General features: G+C 40.5%; 1 protein-coding gene across 14 annotated transcripts in view; it reads right to left on the minus strand.

Annotated features, from left to right (window-relative positions):
- Nucleotides 1–26,549, minus strand: part of ZRANB3 (zinc finger RANBP2-type containing 3) — a 368,239-nt gene that overhangs the window by 74,098 nt on the left and 267,592 nt on the right. The window lies entirely within an intron of this gene.

Here is a 26,549-nt window from a genome sequence, read left to right on the forward strand (position 1 = left end):
TGACTTCTGAGGCTAGGTCATTGAAGGTAATATGGCTTCAACTTGGCCGGCCCTCTGTCTCTCCCTTTCTTTCTCTCTTGGGACACTTGCCTTGGGAACCTAGCCACCATTGGTGTGAGGAAACCCAGGCCACATGGAGAAATCCTGTGGTGTTCCAGTTGACAGCCCCAGAAAAGCTCCCAGGTGACAGACAGCACCAATTGCCAGACATGTGAGTGAACAAGCCTTCAGAGAAGTTTTCAGCCCCTGGCATGGGTGTCTTCCATCAAGGGCCACAGTCATCATGGAGGAGACATGCCATTCCTGTTGTACCCTGGTTGAATCCTGCACCCATAGAAACTATAAGAAATAATACATGGCTATTGTTGTCTTAAGACACTAAGTTTTGGAGCAATTTGTTATGCAGTAATAGATAACTAAGACAGACCCTGTAGATAATGATAGCAAAATACCATATATTGTAAATGATATTTTACATAATGAATATTATCTGTACTTCTTAGTGGTACTATATAAGAAAGAATTATAAAATTCATAAAAACAGAAAGATTAGTGGTTACCAGAGGCTGGAGGGGAAGGGGAAATGGAGAGTGATTGCTACATAATTATAGACTCTCTGGGGTAATGGAAAATTTTTGGAAATACTGGTGGTGGGTGCACAACACACTGTGAATGTAATGCCACTAACTGTACACTTAAAAATGGTTAAAATGGCAAATTTTATTTACCACAGTATAAAAATTCAAAAAAAAAAGGAAGCGAAAAAATAAGGAAGGAAAATTTAGGCTGTTCCCATATTTGTAAAATTAAAACATGTTATCATAGGGAAAAAGCTCTCTCCCCTGCTCCACTACTCCCAATAATGTAGAACTCTTATTTTGCATGGCTGCTAATTTATACATTCTCAAATACTACAAAAAGTTATCTAATTAGTTGTGAAATATACAGAATTCAGATAAATATAGAGAATGAAATCATTAACCAGAAGACACGATTTTTAAAACAATGCGTAAGGGAAATTAAAGAAAGAGCGGGCCGGGCATGGTGGCTCATGCTTGTAATCCCAGCACTTTGGGAAGCTGAGGTGGGTGGATCACTAGGTCAGGAGTTTGAGACCAGCCTGGCCAACATGATGAAACCATGTCTCTACTAATACAAAAATTAGCTGGGCGTGGTGGCATGCACCTGTAGTCCCAGCTACTTGGGAGACTGAGGCAGAAGAACCGCTCGAACCTGGGAGGTGGAGGTTGCATGATCCAAGACCACACCACTGCACTCCAGCCTGGGCGATGGAGCAAGACTCCATGTCAAAAAAAAAAAAAAGGGTGGAGGAAAGCAGAGAGATTAATAGACTGATGAAGTTTGGTGTTTTTTAAAAAAAGGTAACAGGCTGAGTACAGTGGCTCATGCCTGTAGTCCAGTACATTGGGAAGCCAAGACAGGAGGATTGTTTGATGCAAGGAGTTCTAGACCAGCCTAGGCAACATAGCAAGATCCTGTCTCTACAAAAAACAGAAAAATTAGCCAGGTATGGTGGCGTGCGCCTGTAGTCCTAGCTACTTTAGGAGGCTGAGGAAGGAGGATTGCTTGAGTCCAGGAGTGCCACACCAGTCTGGGCAACATGGCAAGACCCTGTCTCTTAAAAACAAAAAGGTAACAAAGAAACAAATAGAATTAAACATTTAAAGAAAATATTCTATTCTGCACAATAAAACAGCAAAGAGAGCTTGCAGAATTTTGAAAATACTAGCAAATGTTCAGCCATGCACAAATTCTATCAGCTATTTCTAGTTAAACCATACTGTTTTTCTGATAGAGGTAAACTTTCTGTCCTTGCCTGTCTAGAAATGAGTTGATTTTGTCCTCATCTTTATTCAGTAGTTTTGCTGGGCATACGATTCTCCCTGAATCCTTCCTTTTTGAGACAGGGTCTTCCTCTGTCACCCAGGTTGGAGTGTAGTGGTGCAATCACAGCTCATTGGAGTCTTGACCTCCTGGATTCAAGTGATCCTCCCACCTCAGCTTCCCAAGTAGCTGGGACTGCAGGAGCATGCCACCATGCCTGGCTAATTTTTGTATTTTTTTGTAGAGACTGAGTTTCAACATGTTGCCCAGGCTGGTCTTGAACTGTTGAGCTCAAGTAATCCACCTGTCTTGGCCCCCCAAAGTGGTGGAATTACAGGCGTGAGCCACCATGCCTGACCTCTCAAATCCTTAAAGGCATTGTTCTGTTTCTTCCAATATCTGTTGTTGCTGAAAATGTTGTTCCTTGGTAGGCTGCACATTTTTGCTTTCTTTTAGGGCTCTTCAGGAACTTTTATTTTTGGTGTTTTAAAATTTCACAGTGATTTACCTCTATATAGTCTATATTTATATGCCTTTAAAAATTCTGCTCAGGACCTAAGATACCTTATTAATTTTGAATACTATTATCTTTAGCTCTTGAAAATTTCTATTATTCTTTGATAGTTCCTTCCTCTTAATTTTCTCTTTTTCTGGCATTCCTATTAGTAGAATGTTAGACTTATACATTTATGTCTTACCTTTTACTGTAATATTTTCCTTCTTTTTGTCTTTTTACCCTGTAAACTCTTAGTTTTCCTCTACTTATCTTTCAACCCTTCTACAGAATCATTTTAGTTTGGCTGTCATATTTTTAACATCTAAAAGTTCCTTGTTATTCTCTGTTCTTTTTTTTTTTTTTACCATATTCTCATTTTATTTTTATGGGCAATATAATCTCAAATCTGAAACTACTACTTAAGAGTTTTTAAAAAATTATCTTCAGGATCAATTTGTGTATTAGTTTACTTTTGTTTATCTTTTTCATGCTATAGATTTTCTCTTCAAATGTCTAATGACACTTGATCGTCCCTTCCTTGAGGGATGAATGGGGAATGGGAGGGTTTCCTGGGAACTTAGGACACATGGGGCTAGCAGCAAGAAGATCTGATGGGACATGCTGACTGAACATGAGGGGTGAGGAAGATGCAGGGGCCTAGAGTAATCTTCAGACTCCTAGATTTTTGACTTGGGGATGATATTTTCAGTTACTGCAATAGAAAATACAGAAAGATAAATAGGTACATTAGAAGACCAAAAAAGAAGAGCTAAGGAAACAAGTTCACTTTTAGAAATGTATGAGAACTAGTGGTACTGGGGTAGAGGATTCCAGGAAGCAGGTTTGGAGTCCATAAGAGAGACAACTGAGGCCAGGCAATCCCAGAACTTTGGGAAGGTGAGGTGGGCGAATCACTTGAGGTCAGGAGTTCCAGACCAGCCTAGCCAACGTGGTCAAACCCCAGCTCTACAAAAAATACAAAAAGTAGCTGGGCATGGTGCGCACGTCTGTAATTCCAGCTTCTTGGGAGGCTGAGGCATGAGAATCGCTTGAACTCAGGAAGCAGAGGTTGCAGTGAGCCAACTTTTGCCTCTGAACTCCAGCCTGGGTGACAGAGTGAGACTCTGTCTCCAAAAAAAAAAAGAGAGAGACAATTGGATTTAGGTATCAGAGAACAATCATAGACATGCAGGTGGATAAAATCATAAAAGTGGATGTCATGCCACATAGAGGTAGTTCAATAAAGTAAGAAAAGGTAAAAAGGACAGAAAATAAGGGAACAAAATTAATGGTTGAATGAGTAAAAGATATCCAGAAGAAAACTCAAAGCAAAAAATCAGGAGGGTAATGGCTTTAGTGTGTGTTTCGGTTTTCCATTCATTATAGTAGACACTCAGTAGGTACTTTCTTTCTTTTTTTTTTTAAAGAGATGGGGTCTCAGTGTTACCCAGGGGGGGCTCAAACTCCTAGGGCACAAGCAATCCTCCTGCTCAGCCTACTAAGTAGCTGGGACCTACAGGCACACCACTGCACCTGGCTTTCGGTAGGTACTTTCAATCAGATCACCTTGTGTCTTTCCGTCCTGGGAAGTTTTCTTAAATTATTTTTTTCTTCCTCTATCTTATCTTTCTAGACCTCCTATTAGGAAAAAAGCTTCTGAACAGATTATTTAATTTTCTTCACTTTTCCTATATCTTTGTTCTACTACTGGGTAATTTCTTCATTATCCTCCTTTCTTTCCTTATTTAATTATTAATTTCTGGTATTACAGTTTTAAGCTCTAAGAGCTTGTTGTGTTCTCTGATTTTTCCTTTTTCTTATTCATGTTTCATGAGCACAATATTTTTACTTATCTGTGTCTACTGATGGTAGTTTTTTGTTTTGCTTTTACATTTTCTTCAGCTCATTACATTGTCTCTGTTTCTTTTGTATCTCATTCTTGGCTTACATGTTTGTTTTGGTTTCTGTTTTTCACATGAGAGGTGGCCTTCTGTTATCCACTGATATTTAATAAGATGCTAAAATGCTATCAGGAGTTCCACATGGGAGACTTCACTGTAGGGTCATCACAGACTCTTTTATGATCTCCTTCAGTCTCCACAAGTTGTTGCTTGGTCTAGTCAATTTCTCCACAGATGACACAATGTTAGCTACCACGGAGCTGGTCAGAGAAAGGTGCTAAAGAGGCTGGGCGCAGTGGCTCACGCCTGTAATCCCAGCACTTTGGGAGGCCAAGGTGAGTGGATCATGAGGTCAGGATTTCAAGATCAGTCTGGCCAAGATGGTGAAACCCCATCTCTACTAAAAATACAAAAATTAGCCGTGCGTAGCGTTGGCGCCTGTAATCCCAGCTACTCAGGAGGCTGAGGCAGGGAACCCGGCAGGCAGAGGTTGCAGTGAGCCGAGATCGTGCCACTGCACTCCAGCCTGGGCGACAGAGTGAGACTCCTTCTAAAAAAAATAATAATTAAAAAAAATTACCATTAATTAAGGAATCTTTCTTAATCTGCTTGTTTTCAATTTAATGCCTTAACCATACCCTCAACCACCTCTCTTCCTACACTTAAAAAAACTTTTTTTTCTTTCTGAAGCAGGGTCTCACTTTGTCACCAAGGCTGGAGTGCAATGGTGTGATCACAGCTCACTGCAGCCTTAGCCTTCTGGGCTCAAGAGATGCTCTTGCCTCAGCCTCCTGAGTAGCTGGGACTACAGGTGCATGCTGCCATGTCTGGTTAATTTTTGTTGTTACTGTTTAGACAAGGGTCTCCCTGTGTTGCCTGGGCTGGTCTTGAACTCCTGGGCTCAAGCGATCCTTCTGCCTTAGCCTCCCAAAGTGCTGGAATTAAAAGCATGAGCCACCATGCCTGGCCTTAAATTTTTTTTTTTTTTTAAGAAGAGCAAATAAAACAAACTGATGTCAGCACAGCTATATATATAAAATATATAATAGTCCACTATCATCTACACTGAATAATGTTTAAATAATACTTGAATCTTTTGTCCTATTCTATATTTTAAAGAATCTGTTTATTTAATGACTTATGTCTCCATTTCCCCACCAAAAAAAAAAATTTGCAACATTTGTTAAAACAAAAGGAATCTTCCCAACAACAAAACAGAACAACAAAGAAGGCTGAACGTGGTGGCTCATGCCTGTAATCCCAGTACTCTGGGAGTCCAAGGCAGGCAGATCACTTGATCTGGCCAAACAGACCAAACCAGCCTGGACAACATATCAAAACCCCATCTCTACTAAAAACACAAAAATTAGCTAGGCATTGGGGCTCACGCCTGTAATCTCAGCACTTTGGGAGGCCAAGGCGGGCAGATCACTTGAGGTCAGGAGTTCGAAACCAGCCTGGCCAACATGGTGAAACCCTGTCTCTACTGAAAATACAAAGAAATTAGTCGTGCGTGGTGGTGGGTGCCTGTAATCCCAGCTACTCAGGAGGCTGACGCACGAGAATCACTTGAACCCAGGAAGTGGAGGTTGCAGTGAGCTGAGTTCGCACCATTGCACTCCAGCCTGGGTGACAGAGCATACTCCATCTCAAAAATAAATACATAAATAAATAAATAAACAAAACAACTAAAGAAACCTCCCCGCAAAAAAAGAATTCTCAGGGCCTTCAAATACCAGCTTTACAGTTGATCTTCTTAATTAAGCTATTTAATTAAGCTATTTTAAAAATAACTTATTTTACTATTTAAGCAATGACTTATTTTGGGAAAATAGCATTTGAGAATTCTCATTATGTGCTGAAAGCAGGTTGAGAGGTAAGGTTAGCAGTGACTGACAGTAATGAGAAACTGATGCTTACTTCTGCCATTATGGTAGTTTACGAACAGTGCATGGGAGTAATCCGTATAGGTGATGTTCTAAAACAGAACATTCCACTTGGGTAATAAAATTGAGGCTTTAGTACATAAAATCCAGAAAACAAGGGAAAGGATAGAAAGGAAATCATTTTAATAATATTGTGAACTAAAAGATACTCTTAAGAATACAATGTTAGCAAAGGAGAGAGCAAGATTAGCAACGACTATGGCTAATGTTATGATGGCTAAACTGAACAATGATGAATGCTGTCACAGGAAGTAAACCTTACAAGTTAGGGTCCTGGCCATAGGGCTGCCATAAGCTGGAAGGCCTAAAAGGAGTAAGGATTTCCTATGAGGTAATCAGTGAGAAACCTGATCTATGTCATCAATTGTGCTTTCTGATTGTAGCCTCTGGGCAATCAGCAGGAAGTTGGTTGAGGTCTCTTTGACATTTAGCAGCTATGACTAATAGAAAAACAAGTGAGAAAATCTCTTTGATATATTCTAAAGATAATTATACCTGCTGGATGGAAACAAAGAGGGTCTCCTGGTTTACTGAAAATGATTTTTTGTTTTGTTTTTTGAGGCAGAATCTCACTCTGTTGCCCAGGTTGGAGTGAAGTGGCACAATCTTGGCTCAATGCAACCTCTGCCTCCCTGGTTCAAGTGATTCTTGTGCCTCAGCCTCCCAAGTAGCTAGGACTACAAGCATGTGCCACCATGCCTGGCTAATTTTTTGTATTTTTAGTAGAGACAGGGGCTGGGTGCTGTGGCTCACGCCTGTAATCCCAGCATTTCGGGAGGCTGAGGCAGGCGGATCACCTGAGGTCGGGAGTTCGAGAGCAGCCTGACCAACACGGAGAAACCCCATCTCTACTAAAAATACAAAAATAGCCACGCATGGTGGCACATGCCTGTAATCCCAGCTACTTGGGAGGCTGAGGCAGGAGAATCGCTTGAACCTGGGAGACAGAGGTTATGGTGAGCCGAGATCGCATCGTTGCACTCCAGCCTGGGCAACAAGATTGAAACTCCGTCTCAAAAAAAAAAAAAAAAAAAAAAAGAGACAGGGTTTCACCATGATAAACATCTGAAGGTGGACTTGTGGTTTTAATAGCTCCATTTCTTTTCTTTCTTTCTTTCTTTTTTTTTTTTTTTTTTTTTTGAGACAGAGTCTTGCTCTGTTGCTCAGGCTGGAGTGCAATGGTGTGATCGCGGCTCACCGCAACTTCCGCCTCCCAGGTTCAAGCCATTCTCCTGCCTCAGCCTCCCAAAGTGCTGGGATTACAGGTGTGAGCCACCGTGCCTGGCCATCCTTGATGTTTTGAGACAGAGACATATCACCATCAACTCATGGAGACTCAAGCAGGTATTGGGAACATGTCTGGTTTATAAAAGAAGAAGGTGACCTTAAACAAGATACTAATTTGTAGATACAGATATCAAATAAAAATATGCTTCTAATGACTTTTCTGTTGTCTTTTTTTGTTAATTTTTCATAAAGTGTTCTCTTTTAGTAGAGCTGGCAACACTGCTACAGCTGTTAGTAGATTCACTGATTAAAGCATTTGGGAAAAACATAGTAAGAAATAATTGCAAACAGAATGCTTCCCAAAAAAATGCATATTTTCCAAAAATGTTAGATTCATCAACAACATGACTCCCTGCTCCTTAGAGAAGGAAGAGTGATCTAAGCCTATAGTAATTTTTATCACAAAGCTTATGAGAAAAATATAATTATAACAACATGCCCATGTCATAAAGAAAGTGGAAGATAGAAGAACATATTCCTCTCTTCAGTTATACAGCTGAAACTCAGTTATTATGTTCCTGTCTTTTGTTCAATATTGTTTTTGAAAAATACTGCTTTTGGTGAGAAGTGCTGGGAATACAAACTGCAAAATGCTTAAGATGGCAAAATGCATGTTTTTATCTGAAAAGTTCAGAGTCCTAATCTTTTTGCCCTGTTTTTCACCATAGCAAACTACTGGTCTTTACAGACAAATCCCCTGGCTATGATGATAGGATTAAAAGCCAGTTATTAGAACTGAAGGAGAGGGGAAAAAAATCTAGTAAAACTCATAAAAAATAAAGCACTTCAAAGCTTGGTACTATTCCAGGGAAGCACAGGCTACCAACAAAAGCATTGATGTCAAGTTTAATAAACTTTGATCAAAGGGCAACTCTGGTAGGAACCATTACTGCCTCGTGTCATTTGGCTCCTGTTCCTAAAAATATGAATAAACCTATTTTACAAATGGGTGATTGGGACATCATGCTGGTCTCTTGAACCACAGAGGATTGATGATTGGAACTGGAACTAAAGAGCCCTCGTGAGCATTTGTAAACAAGCCAACAAGAGTCTGTTTTCAAAGGAGACAGAGTGACACAAGTAGGGTTTTAATCATCTAACTGAAAAAATAGATTTAAATTATTCTAAGAAAGAAATGACTGGTTTTTTTTTTTCAGATTTTCCAAAATGTTCATTCCCGTACAGCTGAATAAAATACTGACAATATCCACTCTTAGGCACAACTACTAGTGTTTCTCTGCAGATAGAGAGAAAACAAAACAAAACACACAAAATAAAACACATTTTGATTTTTTTTAAAACCCAAAGTAATAAAAAAGAAAACGTTATTACTTATTATTATTTGTTTTAGAGACATGGTCTTAGCCAGGTGCAGTGTCGCATGAAGTGGGAGGTTAGACTCCTGTACATATCCCTAGGAAAGAGGCTGAATGCAGGTGGATGAGCAGCAACAGCCTGCAGGCCCCATTTCCACGGCAACTCACTTCCATGGCACCTCTAAAATTCCAATCAGCTACCAGAAGCGGCATTGCACCTCCCTAGGAAAGGAGGTCCTGAGGGGAGGGGCTAGTCACCATGTTTACTGTTTGGGCACCTTAGCTGTTCCAGTCTTCCAGCTTTGGAGAGTCCAAGAGGAAGGGAGTGTGGAGGGTGGAAGGGATCCCCCAGCACAGCACAGCTGATCTACCAAAACGTGGCCAGACTGCTTTTTTTAAGTGAGTCCCCGATCCCATTCCTCCTCACTGGACAGAACCTCCCAACCAGGTCACCAGCTACCTCCTTCAGGTGCCTTTGGACCAGCAACAGGCCTGTACCTCCCTGGGATGAAGCTCCTAGAGGGTGGGATAGGCTGCCATCTTTGCTGTTTCACAGACTTCACTGGTGATACCTCTAGGTACTGGAAAATCCGAGGTGACTAGGGACTGGAGGGGCCCTCAGCTACTTCAGTAGCCCTACAGAAAACTGGCCAGACTGTTACATGGGTGCCCATTCCCATATCTGCTCATTGGGTAGGTCCTCCAAGCCTGGGGCTCTAGCCATCTGCCACCAGAGCTATTGAGCCAGCAGCTGCTCGGCAACTCCCTGTACAGAGCCTCCAGGCCCAAAAGTATAAAAGCCCTGGGAGACAACATAGGCAATACCATTCTGGACAAACAAATGAGCAAAGTTCTCATGACAACACCAAAAGCAATCTTAACAAAAGCGACAGTTGACAAGTGGGATCTAATTAAACTTAAGAGCTTCTGCACAGCAAAATAAACTATCAACAGGGTAAACAGACAACCTACAGAAAGGAATAAAGTATTTGAAAACTATGCATCTGACAAAGGTCTAATATCCAGCATCTATAAGAAACTTAAACAAATTTACAAGAGAAAAACAAAAAATTCCATTAAAAAGTGGGCGAAGGGCCTGGCGTGTTGGCTCATGGCTATAATCTCAGCACTATGGGAAGCCGAGATGGGTGGATCACCTGAGGTCAGTAGTTTGAGACTAGCCTGGCCAAAATTGTGAAACCCTATCCTTACAAAAACTACAAAAATTAGCTGAGCATGGTGGCGTGCACCTGTAGTACCAGCTACTCAGGAGGTTGAGGCATGCAACTTGCTTGAACCTGGGAGTCAAAGGCTGCAGTGAGCCAAGATTGCACCATCACACTCCAGCCTGGGTGAGAAAGCAAGACTCTGTCTCAACAACAACAACAAAAAAAAGTAGGCAAAGGAAATGAACAGACACTTTTCAAAAGAAGACATACATGCGGCCAACAAGTATATGAAGAAAAGTTCAATATTACTGATCACTAGAGAAATGCAAATCAAAACCACAGTGAGATACCATCTCACACCAGTCAGAATGGCTATTAAAAAGCGAAAAAAATAACAGATGTGGGCAAGGTTGCAGAGAAAAGGGAACACATAGACTGTTGGTGGGAGTGTAAATTAGTTCAACTATTGTGGAAAGAAGTATGGCAGTTCTTCAAAGGGCTAAAAGCAGAACTACCATTCGAACCAGCAATCCCATTACTGGGCATATACCCAGAGGAATAGAAATCATTCTACCATAAAGACACATGCACAGGAATGTTCACTGTAGCACTATTTGCAATAGCAAAGACATGGAATCAACAGAAATGCATGTCAATGACAGGTTAACTGAAGAAAAAGTGGTACTTATATGCCATGGAATACCATTTAGCCATAAAAAAGAATGATATAACGTCTTTTGTGGGAACATGGATGGAGCTGGAGGCTATTAGCCTTAGCAAACTAATGCAAGAACAGAAAACCAAATACCACATGTTCTCACTTATAAGTGATATGGTTTGGCTGTCTCCCCACCCAAATCTCAACTTGAATTGTATCTCACAGAATTCCCACATGTTGTGGGAGGGACCCAGAGGAAGGTAATTGAATCATGGGGGCCAGTTTTTCCTGCGCTAGTCTAGCGATAGCAAGTAAGTCTCATGAGATTTGATGGGTTTATCACGGGTTTCTGCTTTTGCTTCTCATTTTCTCTTGCCGCTGCCATATAAAGAAGTGCCTTTCACTGCCTGCTGTTGATTCTGAGGCCTCCCCAGCCATGTGGAACTTTAAGTCAAATTAAATCTCTTTTTCTACCCAGTCTCAAGTATGCCTTTATCTGCAGCATGAAAATGGACTAATACAGTAAACTGGTACCAGTAGAGTGGGGTGTTGCTGACAAGATACCTGAAAATGTGGAAGCGACTTTGGAACTGGGTAACAGGCAGAGACTGGAACAGCTTGAGGGGCTTAGAAAAAGACAGGAAAATGTGGGAAAGTTTAGAACTTCCTAGAGACTTGTTGAATGGCTGTGCCCAAAATGCTGATAGCAATAGAGACAATAAAATCCAGGCTGAGGTGGTCTCAGATGGGGATGAGGAATTTGCTGGGAACTAGAGCAAAAGTGACTCTTGTTATGTTTCAGCAGAGACTGGCGGCATTTTGCCGCTACCCTAGAGATTTGTGGAACTTTGAACTTGAGAGAGATGATTTAGGGTATCTGACAGAAGAAATTTCTAAGGAGCAAAGCATTTAAGAGGTGACTTGGGTGCTGTTAAAGGCATTCAGTTTTATAAGGGAAGCAGAGCATAGAAGTTTGGAAAATTTGCAGCCTGACTATGTGACAGAAAAGAAAACTTCTTGGGAGAAATTCAAGCCAGCTGCAGAAATTTGCATAAGTAGCAAGGAGCCTAATGTTAATCCCCAAGACCGTGGGGAAAATGTCTCTAGGCCATGTCACAGACCTTCATGGTAGGCCCTCCCGTCACAGGCCAGGAGGCCCAGGAGGAAAAAGTGGTTTCGTGGGCCAGGTCCAGGGTCCCTGTGCTGCGTTCAGCCTAGGGACTTGGTTCCCTGCATCCCAGCTGCTCCAGCCATGGCTGAAAGGGGCCAATGTACAGCTTGGGCTGTGGGGGCTTCCATGTGGTGTTGAGCCTGTGGGTGCACAGAAGTCAAGAATTGAAGTTTGGGAACCTCCGCCTGGATTTCAGGAGATGTATGGAAATGACTGGATGCCTAGGCAAGTTTGCTGCAGGGTTGGGGCCCTCATGGAGAGCCTCTGCTAGGGCAGTGCAGAAGGGAAATGTGGGGTTGGAGCCCTCACACAGAGTCCCTACTAGGGCACTGCCTAGTGGAGCTGTGAAAAGAGGGCCACCTGTCCTCCAGACCCCAGAATGGTAGATCCACTGACAGCCTGTACCATGCTCCTGGAAGAGCCATAGACACTCAATGCCAGCCTGTGAAAGCAGCCGTGAGGGAGGCTGTACCCTACAATGCCACAGGGGCAGTACTGCCCAAGACCATGGGAACCTACCTTTTGCATCAGTGTTACCTGGATGTAAGACCTGGAGTTGAAGGAGATCATTTTGGAGCTTTAAAATTTGACTGCCTCACTCGATTTCAGACTTGCATGGGCCCTGTATCCCCTTTGTTTTGGCCAATTTCTTCCATTTGGAATAGCTGTATTTAACCTGTACCCCCATTGTATCTAGGAAGTAACTAGCTTGCTTTTGATTTTATAGGCTCATAGGCAGAAGGGACTTGCCTTGTCTCAGATGAGACTTTGGACTGTGGACTTCTGGGTTAATGCTGAAATGAGTTAAGATGTTGGGGGACTTTTGGGAAAGCATAACTGGTTTTGAAATGTAAGGACATGAGATTTGGAGGGGCCAGGGGCGGAATGATATAGTTTGGCTGTGTCCCCACCCAAGTCTCAACTTGAATTGTATCTCCCAGAATTCCCATGTGTTGTGGGAGGGACACAAGGGTAGGTAATTGAATCATGGGGGCCAGTCTTTCCTGCGCTATTCTTGTGATAGTGAATAAGTCTCGTGAGACCCGATGGTTTTATCAGGGGTTTCCTCTTTTGCTTCCTTCTCATTTTCTCTTGCCACCAACATGTAAGAAGTGCCTTTCTCCTCCTGCCATGATTCTGAGGCCTTCTCAGCCATGTGGAACTGTGATTCCAATTAAACCTCTTTTTCCGCTGGGCACGGTGGCTCACACCTGTAATCCCAGCACTTTGGGAGACTGAGGTGGGCGGATCACAAGGTCAGGAGTTTGAGGACAGCCTGGCCAACATTGTGAAACCTCGTCTCTACTAAAAATACAAAAATTAGCTGGGTGTGGTGGTGCGTGCCTGTAGTCCCAGCTACTCGGGAGGCTGAGGCAGGAGAATTGCTTGAACCCAGGAGGCGGAGGCTGCATTGAGCCTAGATCGTGCCACTGCACTCCAGCCTGGCGACAGAGCAGGATTCCATCTCAAAAAAACAAAAGAAACAAACAAACAAAAAAACCCTCTTTTTCTTCCCAGTCTCCGGTATGTCTTTATCAGCAGCATAAATGGACTAATACAAAATGGGAGCTAAATAATAAGAACTTATGAACACAAAAAAGGAAACAACAGATACTAGGGTCTACTTGAGAGGGGAGGTTGCATGAGGAAGAAGAGCAAAAAAGATAACTATTGGGTACTGGGCTTAATACCTGGGTGATGAAATAATATGTACAACAAACCCCTGTGACACATGTTTACCTATGTGTCACCTTCCCATGTGCCCCCAAACCTAAAATAAAAGTTAAAAAATATAAAGAAAAGATTAAAAAGATTATTTTGTAGAAAAAAATCCCATGACATCAAAAGTAGTATATGCAAATGTCTTTGGGAATGGCTGTCTCTTCCAATAAGGACAATGAGAATTTATAGCAAAATATCATATAACATATAGATTATTAGAATGTAACTCAGGGGGTTAAATTAATCCACTTATGTCTAGTGTGTACCTATGTACCATTATTTCTCTTTAAGCTCTAGGGCTGAGCTCCAAATGACTCTTGGACAACAGCTGAGGTTCAGAGACACCTCAAACTCAAGATGTCCTGAGTGAACCCTTCACCTCTGTCCTGAAGCCAGCTTCTCTTCTACCACCACAATCTTTTGGCTCTTCACTGCTCATCCAAATTAACTATAAAGTCCTCTGCATGGAAATCTCCAGTTTTAGACTAAATTAGATCTCTTTCTGTTGTTTCAATTTGTCCTCTCCTTATCTACCTGCATGCTGTTGGCTGTGGTGTTTTCCTTAAGTGCATGCTTCAATCCCTTCTACTCTTTTTGCACTGCTGCTATTAGATAGGATTCCACTCAGGTCTCATTTTATTGATTCTACTGCTGAAATGTCTGGCATTTTTTGCCTCTCTATTGTCACTACCACTATTAGGAATTCAGGGTGGTTATAGTGCCTCAAATCCCCTCTAGGAATCCTTGACAAAGGGGCTTTATACACACCAATAGCCTCATGAATAAAAAGGAACTGGCTTTATTAGTAGACCTGTAAGTGCCTGATAGTACCAAAGTAAAATTCTGGTAAAAGGTATACTGAAGAACCCAGCTAGAACCCAAGGTCAAAAGTAGACTTCCTAACTTGTCAGCACAGATCTAGCGGCAGAGGTGGTGGTAGGACCTGCCAACGCAGGCTTGTTTGCTGTGCTCACAGTGGAAGCAGAAAGCAAAGGAGAGGCATGCCTCCTGGGGGAACAGTAACTCACCTACCTTGAACTGTGACCCAACCAAGTTCTCAGGCTCTAAAAATCAGGGGGAGAAAGCCTGGACAGGGAGTGGAGAGAGAGAGAGAGATCCCTTCACCATAGGCTGAAACTAGATGGGAGACTATACTATGCTTTGCTTAACAATGGAGATACAGACACACTGCGAGAAATGTATCTTTAGGTGATTTTGCAGTTGTACCAACATCATAGAGTGTACTTCACAAACCTAGATGGTATAGCATACTATACACCTAGACTACCTGTTATAGCCTATTACTCCTAGACTATAAACCTGTACAGCAGTTACAGTACTGAATACTATAGGTAACTGTATCACATGGTGAGCATTTGTGTATCTAAACATAGAAAGGGTAATACATTGTGCTACCATGTTACTATGGCTACAACCTCACCAGGTGATAGGAACTTTTCAGCTCCATTATAACCTTATGAGACTTCCATTGCATATGTGATCGTAGTTGACCAAAACATTATTATGTGGTGTATGACTGTAATCCATTCCCCAAGTAGCACTGCCTCCAAGAACTTCTGTCTCTTCACCCTTCCATTTGTTTTCCACACTACCATTAGGACTATCTTTTGAAGACAGATATCTGATCATGTTATTTATCTGCTTAAAAACATCTCATGACACTACATACTTCCAGAATCAGGTCACACTTTTTGGCACGGCAAGTGTGAGTTCCTCTCCAACTGGTTACTGCTAAAGTTTTAGGCTTCCTCTCCTTTAACTCACTTCTCATGTGCCCTAAGCTCACATATTGGTGTAGATTTTGCATTCTCAGAACAATTAATATTTGTTCATATCTCTGGGCTTTTAGGCATGCTTTTGGTGTTCCCTCTGCCTGAAATTGGACCTACTGCCTCTAAATTCATCCTTCAAAATCCAGCTCAGATATTTCCTAACAGAAACTTTCTCAAATGCTCCGGGTAGTTATTTATTCTGTCCTGTGTTCCCAGAGCCTGGCTTACATGTCTCTATTTTCATATTTATCGTATTGCATTAAAATGATTTGTTTACAATTGTTTTTTCCTAACTAAAGAGTAAGCCCCAAAAGAAAGTTAGCTATTTTCCTTATCTTCGCATTCTCAAAATTTAGCATATAGTCTTTTTAAAAAAAAAACAGCTTTGGCCAGGTGTGGTGGCTCACGCCTATAATCCCAGCTACTTGGGAGGCTGAGGCGGGAGAATCACTTGAACCTGGGAGGCGGAGGTTGCAGTGAGCCAAGATCATACTACTGCACTCCAGACTGAGCAACAGAGTGAGACTCAGTCTTGAAAAAAACAAAACAAAAAACAGCTTTATTGAGATATAATCCATATACCATAAAATTCACCCTTTTATAGAGTCCAATTCAATGATTTTAGTATATTCAGACTTTGGCAACCATCACCCCTGTTTAATTGTAGAACATTTTCTTTTTTTTTTTCTTTGAGACAGAGTCTTGCTCTGTCGCCCAGGCTGGAGTACAGTGGCGCAATCTCAGCTCACTGCAACCTCCACCTCCCGGGTTTACACCATTCTCCTGCCTCAGCCTCCCGAGCAGCTGGGACTACAGGCACACGCCGCCACACTTAGCTAATTTTTTTGTATTTTTAGTACAGATGGGAGTTCACCATATTGGCCAGGCTGGTCTTGATATCCTGACCTGGTGATCCGCCTGCCTCGGCCTTCCAAAGTGCTGGGATTACAGGTGTGAGCCACCGCATCCGGCCGTAGAACATTTTCATTACCCTCAGAAAGAAACCCTATACTCATTAGGCAATGTTAAATAAAATGTATGTGAAGCCATTGTTTTAGTCTCAGCTCCTACACTAGGACCCAAAAGACCAGACCAAACCAGGATGGAGTAACACATGCTAGGTGCCACTTAATCAAACTGAACTTAAAAACAGGCCAGTTTAGAAAAGAAAAACAAAACAACACACACACACACACACAGACACACACACACACACACACACACACACACACACACACACACACTCACACACACCCCAGGGATTCACGGCAATCAAAAGGGGCCCAGCCAACCTGAACCAGCATGATGAGGAAGTTCTCTCTGCTTTACCCCTACAAAGAAAATAATTTTGAAACTATTAATCTGCTTTTTCTTCCTTGTTTTTGCTTCCTTTTCTGTTCCTTGTTTCTCCTTTTCTGCCTATAAAACTCACCCACTCTGCTCTGCTCAGCTTAGTGAAGCATCCTTCTAGTTCATAAACAGGATGCTGCCCAATTCATGACTTGCTAATAAAAACAAATCAGGGCCAGGTGCAGTGGCTAATGCCTGTAATCCCAACAGTTTGTAAGGTTGAGGCAAGAGGATTGCTTGAGCTGAGGAATTTGAGACCAGCCTGAGCAACATAAGGAGACCCCCATCTCTATAAAAAATAAAAAATTAACCTGGCATGGTGGCATGATGATAGTCCTGGCTACTTGGGAGGCTGAGGCAGGGGGATCACGGGACGAGGATTTCGAGGCTGCAGTGAACTATGACCTCTCCACTGAACAATCCTGGGCAATAGAGTGAGAGTCTGTCTCTTAAAAACAAAAACAACCCTCCTCAAACAAAAAAAACCCAATCAGATATTTAAAGGTCAACTCATTAAAATCTTTTTTTTTTTTTGTTTGAGACAGGGTCTTACTTTGTCACCCAGGCTGGAGTGCAGTGGAGAAATCACGGCTCACTACAGACTCGACCACCCTGGGCTCAGGTGATCCTCTCACCTCAGCCTCCTGAGTAGCTGGGACTACAGGCATGTGCCACCATGCCCACCTGATTTTTGTATTTTTTATAAAGACAGGGTTTTGCCATGTTGTCCAGGCTAAATTTTGTTCTCTGACAGCAGTCACTGCCCATCCTCTCCTTGAATCTCTTAGCAAGTACTAGTCTATTTTGTGTCTCTATGGATTTGCCTATTCTGGCTAATCTGAATAAAAAGAGCCATACAAGAAGTGGCCTTTATGTCCTGCTTCTTTCACTTAGCAAATTTTCAGGGTTCATCCACGGTGTAGCATGTATCTTTTTTTAGTTTGTTTGTTTTTGAGACAGAGTCTCACTCTGTTGCCCAGGCTAGAGTGCAGTGGTACAATCTCAGCTCACTGCAACCTCTGCCTCCTGGGTATAGGCAATTCTCCTGCCTCAGCCTCCCGAGTAGCTGGGATTACAGGCGCAAGCCACCAGGCCCAGCTAATTTTGTATTTTTAGTAGAGATGGGGTTTCTCCATGTTGGTCAGGCTGGCCTCGAACTCCCAACCTCAGGTGACCCGCCCGCCTCAGTCTCCCAAAGTGCTGGGATTATAGGCGTGAGCCACCAGGCCCAGTGCATGTATCCTTTTTAAGGCCAAATAATATTCCACTGCATGTGTCAGAGGCATTTGAACCAGAGCAACTCCATCTTGAACAGGGGCAGGGTAAAATGAGGCCGAGACCTGCTGGGCTGCATTTCAAGGATGTGAGGCATTCTTAAGTCATAGGATGAGACAGGAGCTTGGCAGGACTGGTTTCACAACACACAGGTCACAAAGACCCTACTGATATAACAGCATGCAATAAAGAAGCCAGCCAAGACCCACCAAAACCAAGATGGTAATGAAAGAGACCTCTGGTCATCCTCACAGCTCATTATATGCTAATTATAATGCATTCACATGCTAAAAGATATTCCCACCAGCACCAAAAGAGTTTACAAATGCCATGGAAACATCTGGAAGTTACCCTATATGGTCTAAAAAGGGGAGGAACCTTCAGTTCCAGGAACTTGCAACCCTGGAAAACTCATGACTAATCTATCCCTTGTTTGGCATATAATCAAGGAATAACCATAAGCATACTCAGTCAAGCAGCCCATGCCACTGCTCTGCCTATAGAGTAGCCATTCTTTAGTTTCTTTACTTCTCTAATAAATGTCATTTCACTTCACTTTGTAGACTCACCCCAAATTCCTTCTTGCATGAGATCCAATAACCTTCTCTTGAGGTCTGGATCGAGACCCCTTTCTGGTAACATATGGATTAACCACACTTTGTTTACCCATTCATCAATTTATAACTTTTTTTGGTCTAACTTTTTTTGGCTACTATGAATCATGCTGCCATAATGTCCATGTCCAAGTTTTTGTGTGGACAGGTGTTCTCAATTCTCTTGGATGTACGATTGCTGGGTCATACGGTGACTTTATGTCTAACATGTTGAGGAACTCCCAGATGGTTTTACAAAATGGTTGCATCATTTTACATTCCAATCAACAATATATGAGTCTTCTAATTTCTCTACATCATTGCCAATACTTGTCTTTTTTATTTTACTCATCCTAGTGGGTGTGATGTGATAATCTCATTGTGGTTTTGACTTGTATTTCATATAATCTTAATAGATGTTTATATAATGAATGATCTTTGAATGTCCTGTTTGTGGCTCACATCCCAGAAACTTGGCTAAACCAAATTGAAGTTTTTCAATGTTGTATTCATTCCACATACATTTATTGAAGGCCCATGATATGCTAACTCTAATGCACCTAGTATGGATTGGCAAAGTTATGAGAACAGACCTTGAAGCAGAAAGGCCTGGCACTTTCTGCCCCAGCTGTGCCACTTATTGGCTGTATGACCTTGGGCAGATTATGTAACCTTTCTCAGATTTAGTGGGGCAAGTTAATAGTATCTTCCTCATGATGTTGCTCTGAAGGTTAAATAAGATCATGAGCCTGGAGTGGTAGCTCATGCTTGTAATCCCAACACTTTGGGAGGCTGAAGTGGGAGGATTGCTTGAGCCTAGGAGTTCAAGACCAGCCTGGACAACATGGTGAGATCCCATCTTTATTTAAGTAAGTTTTTTTTTTAAAGAAAGATCCTGAATGTTAAGGGCTTAGCACAGTGGCTGCAAGAAATAACAACTCAATAGATGTTAGTCATTATTATTGAGTGTATTAAAAGTCATAAAAGTAAATAAGACAAATGTCTAATAATAACATAATGTTATGTAAGCTATTGAGACAGTGAAGTAAAAAGGGCTCCCTGGAGAATCTCCAACCTGCCTGTGCATTGGGAGGATGTTGTGGAGCCTTGGGGAGTTAGCACCCATTGCAGGAAGGAGGAGCCTGGCCTCTCCTGTTCCTGGGTGGTAAAAGGGGATTCAATCTGTGAAGCGCAAAGCCTGCTAGCAGGACTCTCGCCTTTGCTGAGAGTCCCTGTTTCCCTTTTATTCCTTTTCACACAATAAATGCTGCCCTTCTCACCCTACAATGTATCCGCATGCCTAAATTATCCTGGTCGTGTGACAAGAACCCGGGTTTTCCTACAACACTACAACATAGACATTTGTATGTCTCTATCTGTAACAATGAGGCTGCCCTCATGTCCTTATCAATTAGGCTATTATGCAGACTAATTACATAATAATTACAAAGTGCTTTGAATTCCTAAAATATATATTAAATAAATATTCTCATTTAAGATGTGCTGCCCTAAGAAACCAGTTCTTTACCATATTCAGAAAGAAAAGATTTTGGACAAGAGGGATTTAGTTTTCACAAGTGCCACAGCTCCTGTGGTCAACTTTCTTTTTGCTGTTACCATGTATTCAATTGGACAATATGCAGGAAAAAAAGGTTATTTTTTGTATATACGAGACATTTTTAATTTGCACTTTTTACCACAACAAAGCAAACATTTCATACAATGTTGGCATTTAATTTAAAAATGCGTTTTCTTTTTGAATTTTGAGAACTTTGTTTCGTTTTTGTTTGTTTTTGAGACAGGGTCTCACTCTGTTGCCCAGGCTGGAGTACAGTGGTGCAATCATCCTCTTGAGCTCGAGCAATCCTCCCACCTCAGACTCCCAAGTGGCTGGGACTACACGTGTGTACCACCATGCCCAGCTAATTTTCTTATTTTTATTTTTTTTTTAATGAGACAAGGTCTAGCCATGTTGCCCAGGCAGGTCTCAAACATCTGGGCTCAATGGAGACTCAGCCTCCCAAAGTGCTTGGATTACAGGCAAGAGCCACCAAGCTCTGGCCTGAGGTCATATTTTAAAATTTCATAATAATGCTAAAGAGCTCTCCTAACTACATACAATTTTTTGCGGCAGACAAGCAACCATTCTACATATTTTTATTTATTTATTTTTTTGAGATGGAGTTTCGCTGTTGTTGCCCAGGCTGGAGTGCAAAGATGCAATCAATTTCAGCTCAGCACAACCTCCGCCTCCCGGGTTCAAGCGATTCTCCTGCCTCAGCCTCCTGAGTAGCTGGGATTACAGGCATGTGCCACCACGCCCGGCTAATTTTGTATTTTTAGTAGAGATGGGGTTTCTCCATGTTGGTCAGGCTGGTCTTGAACTCTCGACCTCAGGTGATCCGCCCGCCTCGGCCTCTCAAAGTGCTGGGATTACAGGCGTGAGCCACTGCACCCAGCCAGAAAGCAGACATGTCCTAACCACAAGCAGGACTCATTACCCATACTAAATTAGAGTCCTTTTTTTTTTTTTGGCTCACCTATGAATCATTTATGCACCAAGTTTCTCTTAGGATACTTTATAGTTTATATATAATGGATGAAAGGGGGCTTAGAAGCCATCTAGTAATCTAGTGACTCAAATGGCTAGATAAATAATGTTGCTGATTATTGGAGAAAGGAGCAAAAGAGGATAAGAAAAGGCCCTAAAGAGGTTAAGGGAAGGGCCCCAATTTCCCACAGCTAGAGCTAGAGGAAGACATACTTGTTAGATGATGGCAGCAAAATGAAAACCGGAGAGAGAAGGAGGCTCCCTATTTGAACACTCCACTCAGCTTGCTTTATTCAGAAACAGCCTTTCATTGCTTAGAAATAACATACACTAATATTATCTATACCATTCTCCTGCCTGGAGATGACCTACATGATCACTCAATGGAAGCCACTGTAGAGAAATCAAAACACCTCAAAGCCAAAATAGTACTTAGAAGTCAGACACATTCAGATGTAGAAGAAAGGAAGAAGCAGTGGAAATTGGACTGACCACATCTTAGGCAGTGACCCTGGTGATGGACTCCAAGGCAAGACTGCTTACTTATGGGACAGCCAACTGGGCTGTGCAAAAGTATCTTTCCTTGTGGTGGTGGAATTTTTTCTTTTCACTTGAATTGGACTTCAATTTGAGTTTCATTTGGGTTAATAAATACTGTAATTTCTTAAAAAATGTAAATACATCTAGCATGGGTAAAGAATTGTGACTTATACATTTGTGTGGATTAGTTTCATTTACAGTATTATTCAAATACTTGAATATATATATTCAAGTATATATATATTCAAGTATATATATAGTATATATGTACTATATATACTATACTATATGTACTATATATACTATACTATATGTACTATATATGTACTATATATACTTGAATTTATATATACTTGAACATATTTATATATATATACTTGAATATATTATTGACTATTATATATTCAAGTATATATATCAAGTATACTTGAATATATATAGTGTATACAAACTATATATATTCTATATATATACTATATATATTCAAGTTTATATATACTATATACTATATATTCTATATATACTATATATATTCAAGTATATTTGATATATATAATATATACTATATATACACTTGACATATATAGTGTATACTATATATAAAAATTTTGTATTTTTGCATTTTTATTCTATATATACACTTGATATATATAGTATATACTATATATGTAGTATATATATACTTGAATATATAATATTCAATAATATACTGAAATATCCATAAGCTGTTAAAAACCATCCAGTTAGAACTGATAAAAATTTTTGAGTCAAAGAAGTTTTTGATGTCAAATGGCAAGTTTGGTTAATCTAGGAAAGTTTAATTGAAAGTTGAAAGTTTTCTAAAAATGGAGATGCTGGAAATGTCCTTTAAAAGGCTTTGTAAATGGATAAAAAATAAATCAAATTCATAGGAAAATTCCCGTTGGAAATGCTGAAATTCTGGCAATGTTCAGAAGAAAAATAAGTTAATCAGTAGACTAAATTTCCTTAGTACCTGCCAACAAATTGAACATTTCTTAAACTGCATGAAGCTGGGAGGGTATAGACAGAGTGGTGAGAGGGCACACCCACCTAAAGTCAATCAAAGCACACTTCACTTGTTGGCCATACAATAAACAAGCAAATACCAACAAAGCAAAACTAACCAAAACCAGCAAAAGATCCCTACATTCTAAGATTCCAATTTACATCAAACTGCGTCTGTATAAAGACAAGTATTGGAAAATCTATAAGACAACACTAAACTATGAAAGACACATACCTAACTCAAGAAAGAAAAATTTGGTATGGGTGATTTTTTAAAATTGTGTACACAAATATATATTTTTCTTCAGATAAACTTTTGAAAACAATAAACATACACATATGTAGGAAGATTTATTTCAAATTCTTAATATCTATCTTAGAAATGAACTTGTAAACATAGTTTGATAGGAAATTTTAGAGAAAGAACAGCTACAAATCATAGATTTATTTATATATTTTTAAAATAGCTAGGATTTCTATTGACTTTATTGTAGACCAGAATATAATATAATAAGCATTGTTGAAAGAAACCTTGGCTGGGCACAGTAGCTCATACCTGTAATCCTAGCATTTTGGGAGGCTGAGGTGGGCAGATTGCCCGAGCTCAGGAGTTGGAGACCAGCCTGGGCAACAGGGTGAAACCCCGTCTTTAATAAAATACAAAAAATTAGCCAGGCGTGGTGGCGTGTGCCTGTTTTCTCAGCTACTTGGGAGGCTGAGGCAGGAGCATTGCTTGAACCCAGGAGGTGGAGGTTGCAGTGAGCCAAGATTGTGCCACTGCAGTCCAGCCTGGTGACAGAGTGAGACTCCATCTCCAAAAAAAAAAAAACAAAAACAAAGAAAACTCTTTTTTAAATTAAAAGAAAATCTTATAATCTAATTTTTAGCAATATTTGACGGAATTACATTCTAATATTCTAGAAAAAAATTGTACTAGACCTCCAAATAAGATAATTAAAAATTTAATACAATTCTACATAAAATAATGTATTTTTATGCAATTAAACTTCACATTAAATTTTTAATTTTGTATTATCAGAAAAATGTAAATATTAATTTTATTCCTATAATTTCTGATCAGTTCTTTGAAAAATTAAAATTAAACTCTCTATAACTTTGACACCATATTACCTCAAAAACACTAGAAGGCCAAGAGTGGTGGCGGTTCATGCTTCTAATCTCTGTGCTTTGGGAGGGAGGTGGGAGGATTGCTTGAGGCCAGAAGTTTGAGACCAGCCTGAGCCACGTAGTGAGACTCTGTCTCTATGAAACATAAAAAATTAGCCAGAAATGGTAGCACATGCCTGTGGTCCTAGCTACTCAGCAGGCTGAGATGGGAGAATCTCCTGAGTCCAGGACTTTGAAGCGCAGTGAGCTATAATCATGCCACTGGACTCCAACCTGGGTGATAGGCAGAGAGCCTGTCTTTTAAAAAAATAAGAATTAAAAAAAAAAAAAAAAGGCTAGGAAACAGCAGACATTATAAATTACAAATTTCTCTAACATATTATTTCTTATTAAATTTATAAATAATCTGTTATAAGGTGAGACTGGGGGATTTTACATATAGCATTTGTTAGAGGTGAGACTGGGGGATTTTACATATAGAAATGTATAGTGAATATACAAAAATCTATATATCCACCATTCAAAATTTACAAATATTAATATTGTACTTCTGATCTTTTTATAAAATAAAAGAAATAAAAACATTTTTGCTGAAGTTGCTATCACATTTTTATTCTTCCCCATATCCATTCTTCTCCCCCAGAGGTAACCAATTTTATAAATTTGATATATATTCTTCCAATGTGTGTTTATGTTTTACTACATATATGTACTCATAAATATAGAATATACTGTGTGTGCTATGTGTTTTTAAAGCAACTTTGTGTTTTCAAGATCTCATCCTGTTGATACATATAAATATAACTCATTCACTTTAACTTCTAAATAGCATTTTATAAGATATGACAATCTACATATCCATTCTTCTATTGATGGGCATTTTGGTTGTTTCCATTTTTTTGCATTCTAAAAAATGACACAGTAAAGATCTTTGTGCATGTATCCTTACATATGTGTGAGAATATATTCTGTATATTGAAAAGAGCCTAGAAGCAATGATAGCCCAGAGGAACAACAACAAAAAAATCCTAATTTCTAAATATCACTCCACAGTAAAGGGAGTAAGTGCTCTTTAAAGAAATAGCCAATTCCAGGTCTGGAGCAAAAAAATTTAGGTGAACCTGTTATATATTGTGTGCCAGAAAGCAAGGAAGCACTCAGAGAATTATAAGGATGTGTTTTTTAAAAAAGGAGCCAGTTTAAAGGAGCTTTCATTAGCCAGATCTAAGCTTAAAAAGAAAAAAAGGTAAAGGATTATAACACATTAAATAATAATAATTGAAACCCCTAAGTTCATAGTAATTTTTTTTTTTTTTAGAAGGAGTCTCACTCTGTCACCCAGGCTGCAGTGCAGTGGCGTGATCTTGGCTCACCAAAACTTCCAATTCCTGGGTTTAAGTGATTCTCCTGCCTCAGCCTCCCAAGTAGCTGGGATTACAGGCATGTGCCATGACGCCTGGCTAATTTTTTTTTTTTTTTTTGTATTTTTTTAGTAGAAACGGAGTTTCACCGTGTTGGCCAGGCTGATCTCGAACTCCTGACCTCAACTGATCCATCCACCTCAGCTTCCCAAAGTGCTGGATTACAGGTCTGTGAGCCACCGCGCCTGGTCCATAGTGGTATTTTTTTAAAGTGGGGAGGTAAATGTCTTCTTTACAGAAAAATGCCAACTAATAAATATAGAAGCAATGATGGAATTAGAAAAACCATTTCAGGCCGGGCGCGGTGGCTCAGGCCTGTAATCCCAGCACTTTGGATGGCCGAGGTGGGCAGATCACAAGGTCAGGAGTTCGAGACCAGCCTGGCTAACATAGTGAAACCCTGTCTCTACTAAAAATACAAAAAATTAGCCAGGCATGGTGGTGGGCACCTGTAATCTCACCTATTCAGGAGACCGAGGCAGGAGAATCGCTTGAACCCGGGAGACAGAGGTTGCAGCCAGCTGAGATCATGCCATTGCACCCAGCCAGGGCAACAGTGCAAGACTCTGTCTCAAAAAAAAAAAAAAAAAAAAGAAAAGAAAAGAAAAACCATTTCAAAGGTGATTCATGCAAATATCATTAATGAACGCTAAAAACACTCAGTAAAAAGTTTTGGGAACGGGGGGTCACATGCTTTGAAAGTGTTATACCGCTACTTACTTACTAATAAATAGTAAAGGGGAAAATTATCTTTACAATTTGCCTTATTTTAGTGAGGTAGAGCTTCTTTTCATGTTTATTGGCTATTCAGGTGTCCTCTGATGCTCATATTCTTTGCCTATTTTTTTTTTTTTTTCTGAGACAGAGACACAGTCTCACTCTATCGCCCAGCCTGGAGTGCAGCAATGCAATCTCAGCTCACGGGAACCTCTGCCTTCAGGTGGTTCAAGCGATTCTTGTGCCTCAGCCTCTTGAGTAGCTGGGATTACAGGCATGCACCAACACACCCAGCTAATTTTTGTATTTTTAGTAGAGACAGGGTTTCACCATGTTGACCAGGCTGGTCTCAAACTCCTGACCTCAGGTGATCCGCCTGCCTCAGCCCCGCAAAGTGCTGCAATTACAGGTGTGAGCCACCATGCCCAGCTCTTTGCCTATTTTTCTGTTGACTTGTTTATGCTTTACTAATTGAGTTGTATAAATTCTTCATATACTTTGGACATTGTAATGCAAATATCTTTACTGAGTCTGTGATTTATATACAGGACATTTTGTATAACAAAACCTTTGATTTCGATATACTCAAATATCTGAATCTTTTTCTTTATTATTTGCACATTTTAAGGCACATTTAATATACC

The sequence above is a fragment of the Gorilla gorilla genome, chromosome 11 (assembly GCF_029281585.2).
Source record: "Gorilla gorilla gorilla isolate KB3781 chromosome 11, NHGRI_mGorGor1-v2.1_pri, whole genome shotgun sequence".
Taxonomy (NCBI): Eukaryota; Metazoa; Chordata; class Mammalia; order Primates; family Hominidae; genus Gorilla; species Gorilla gorilla.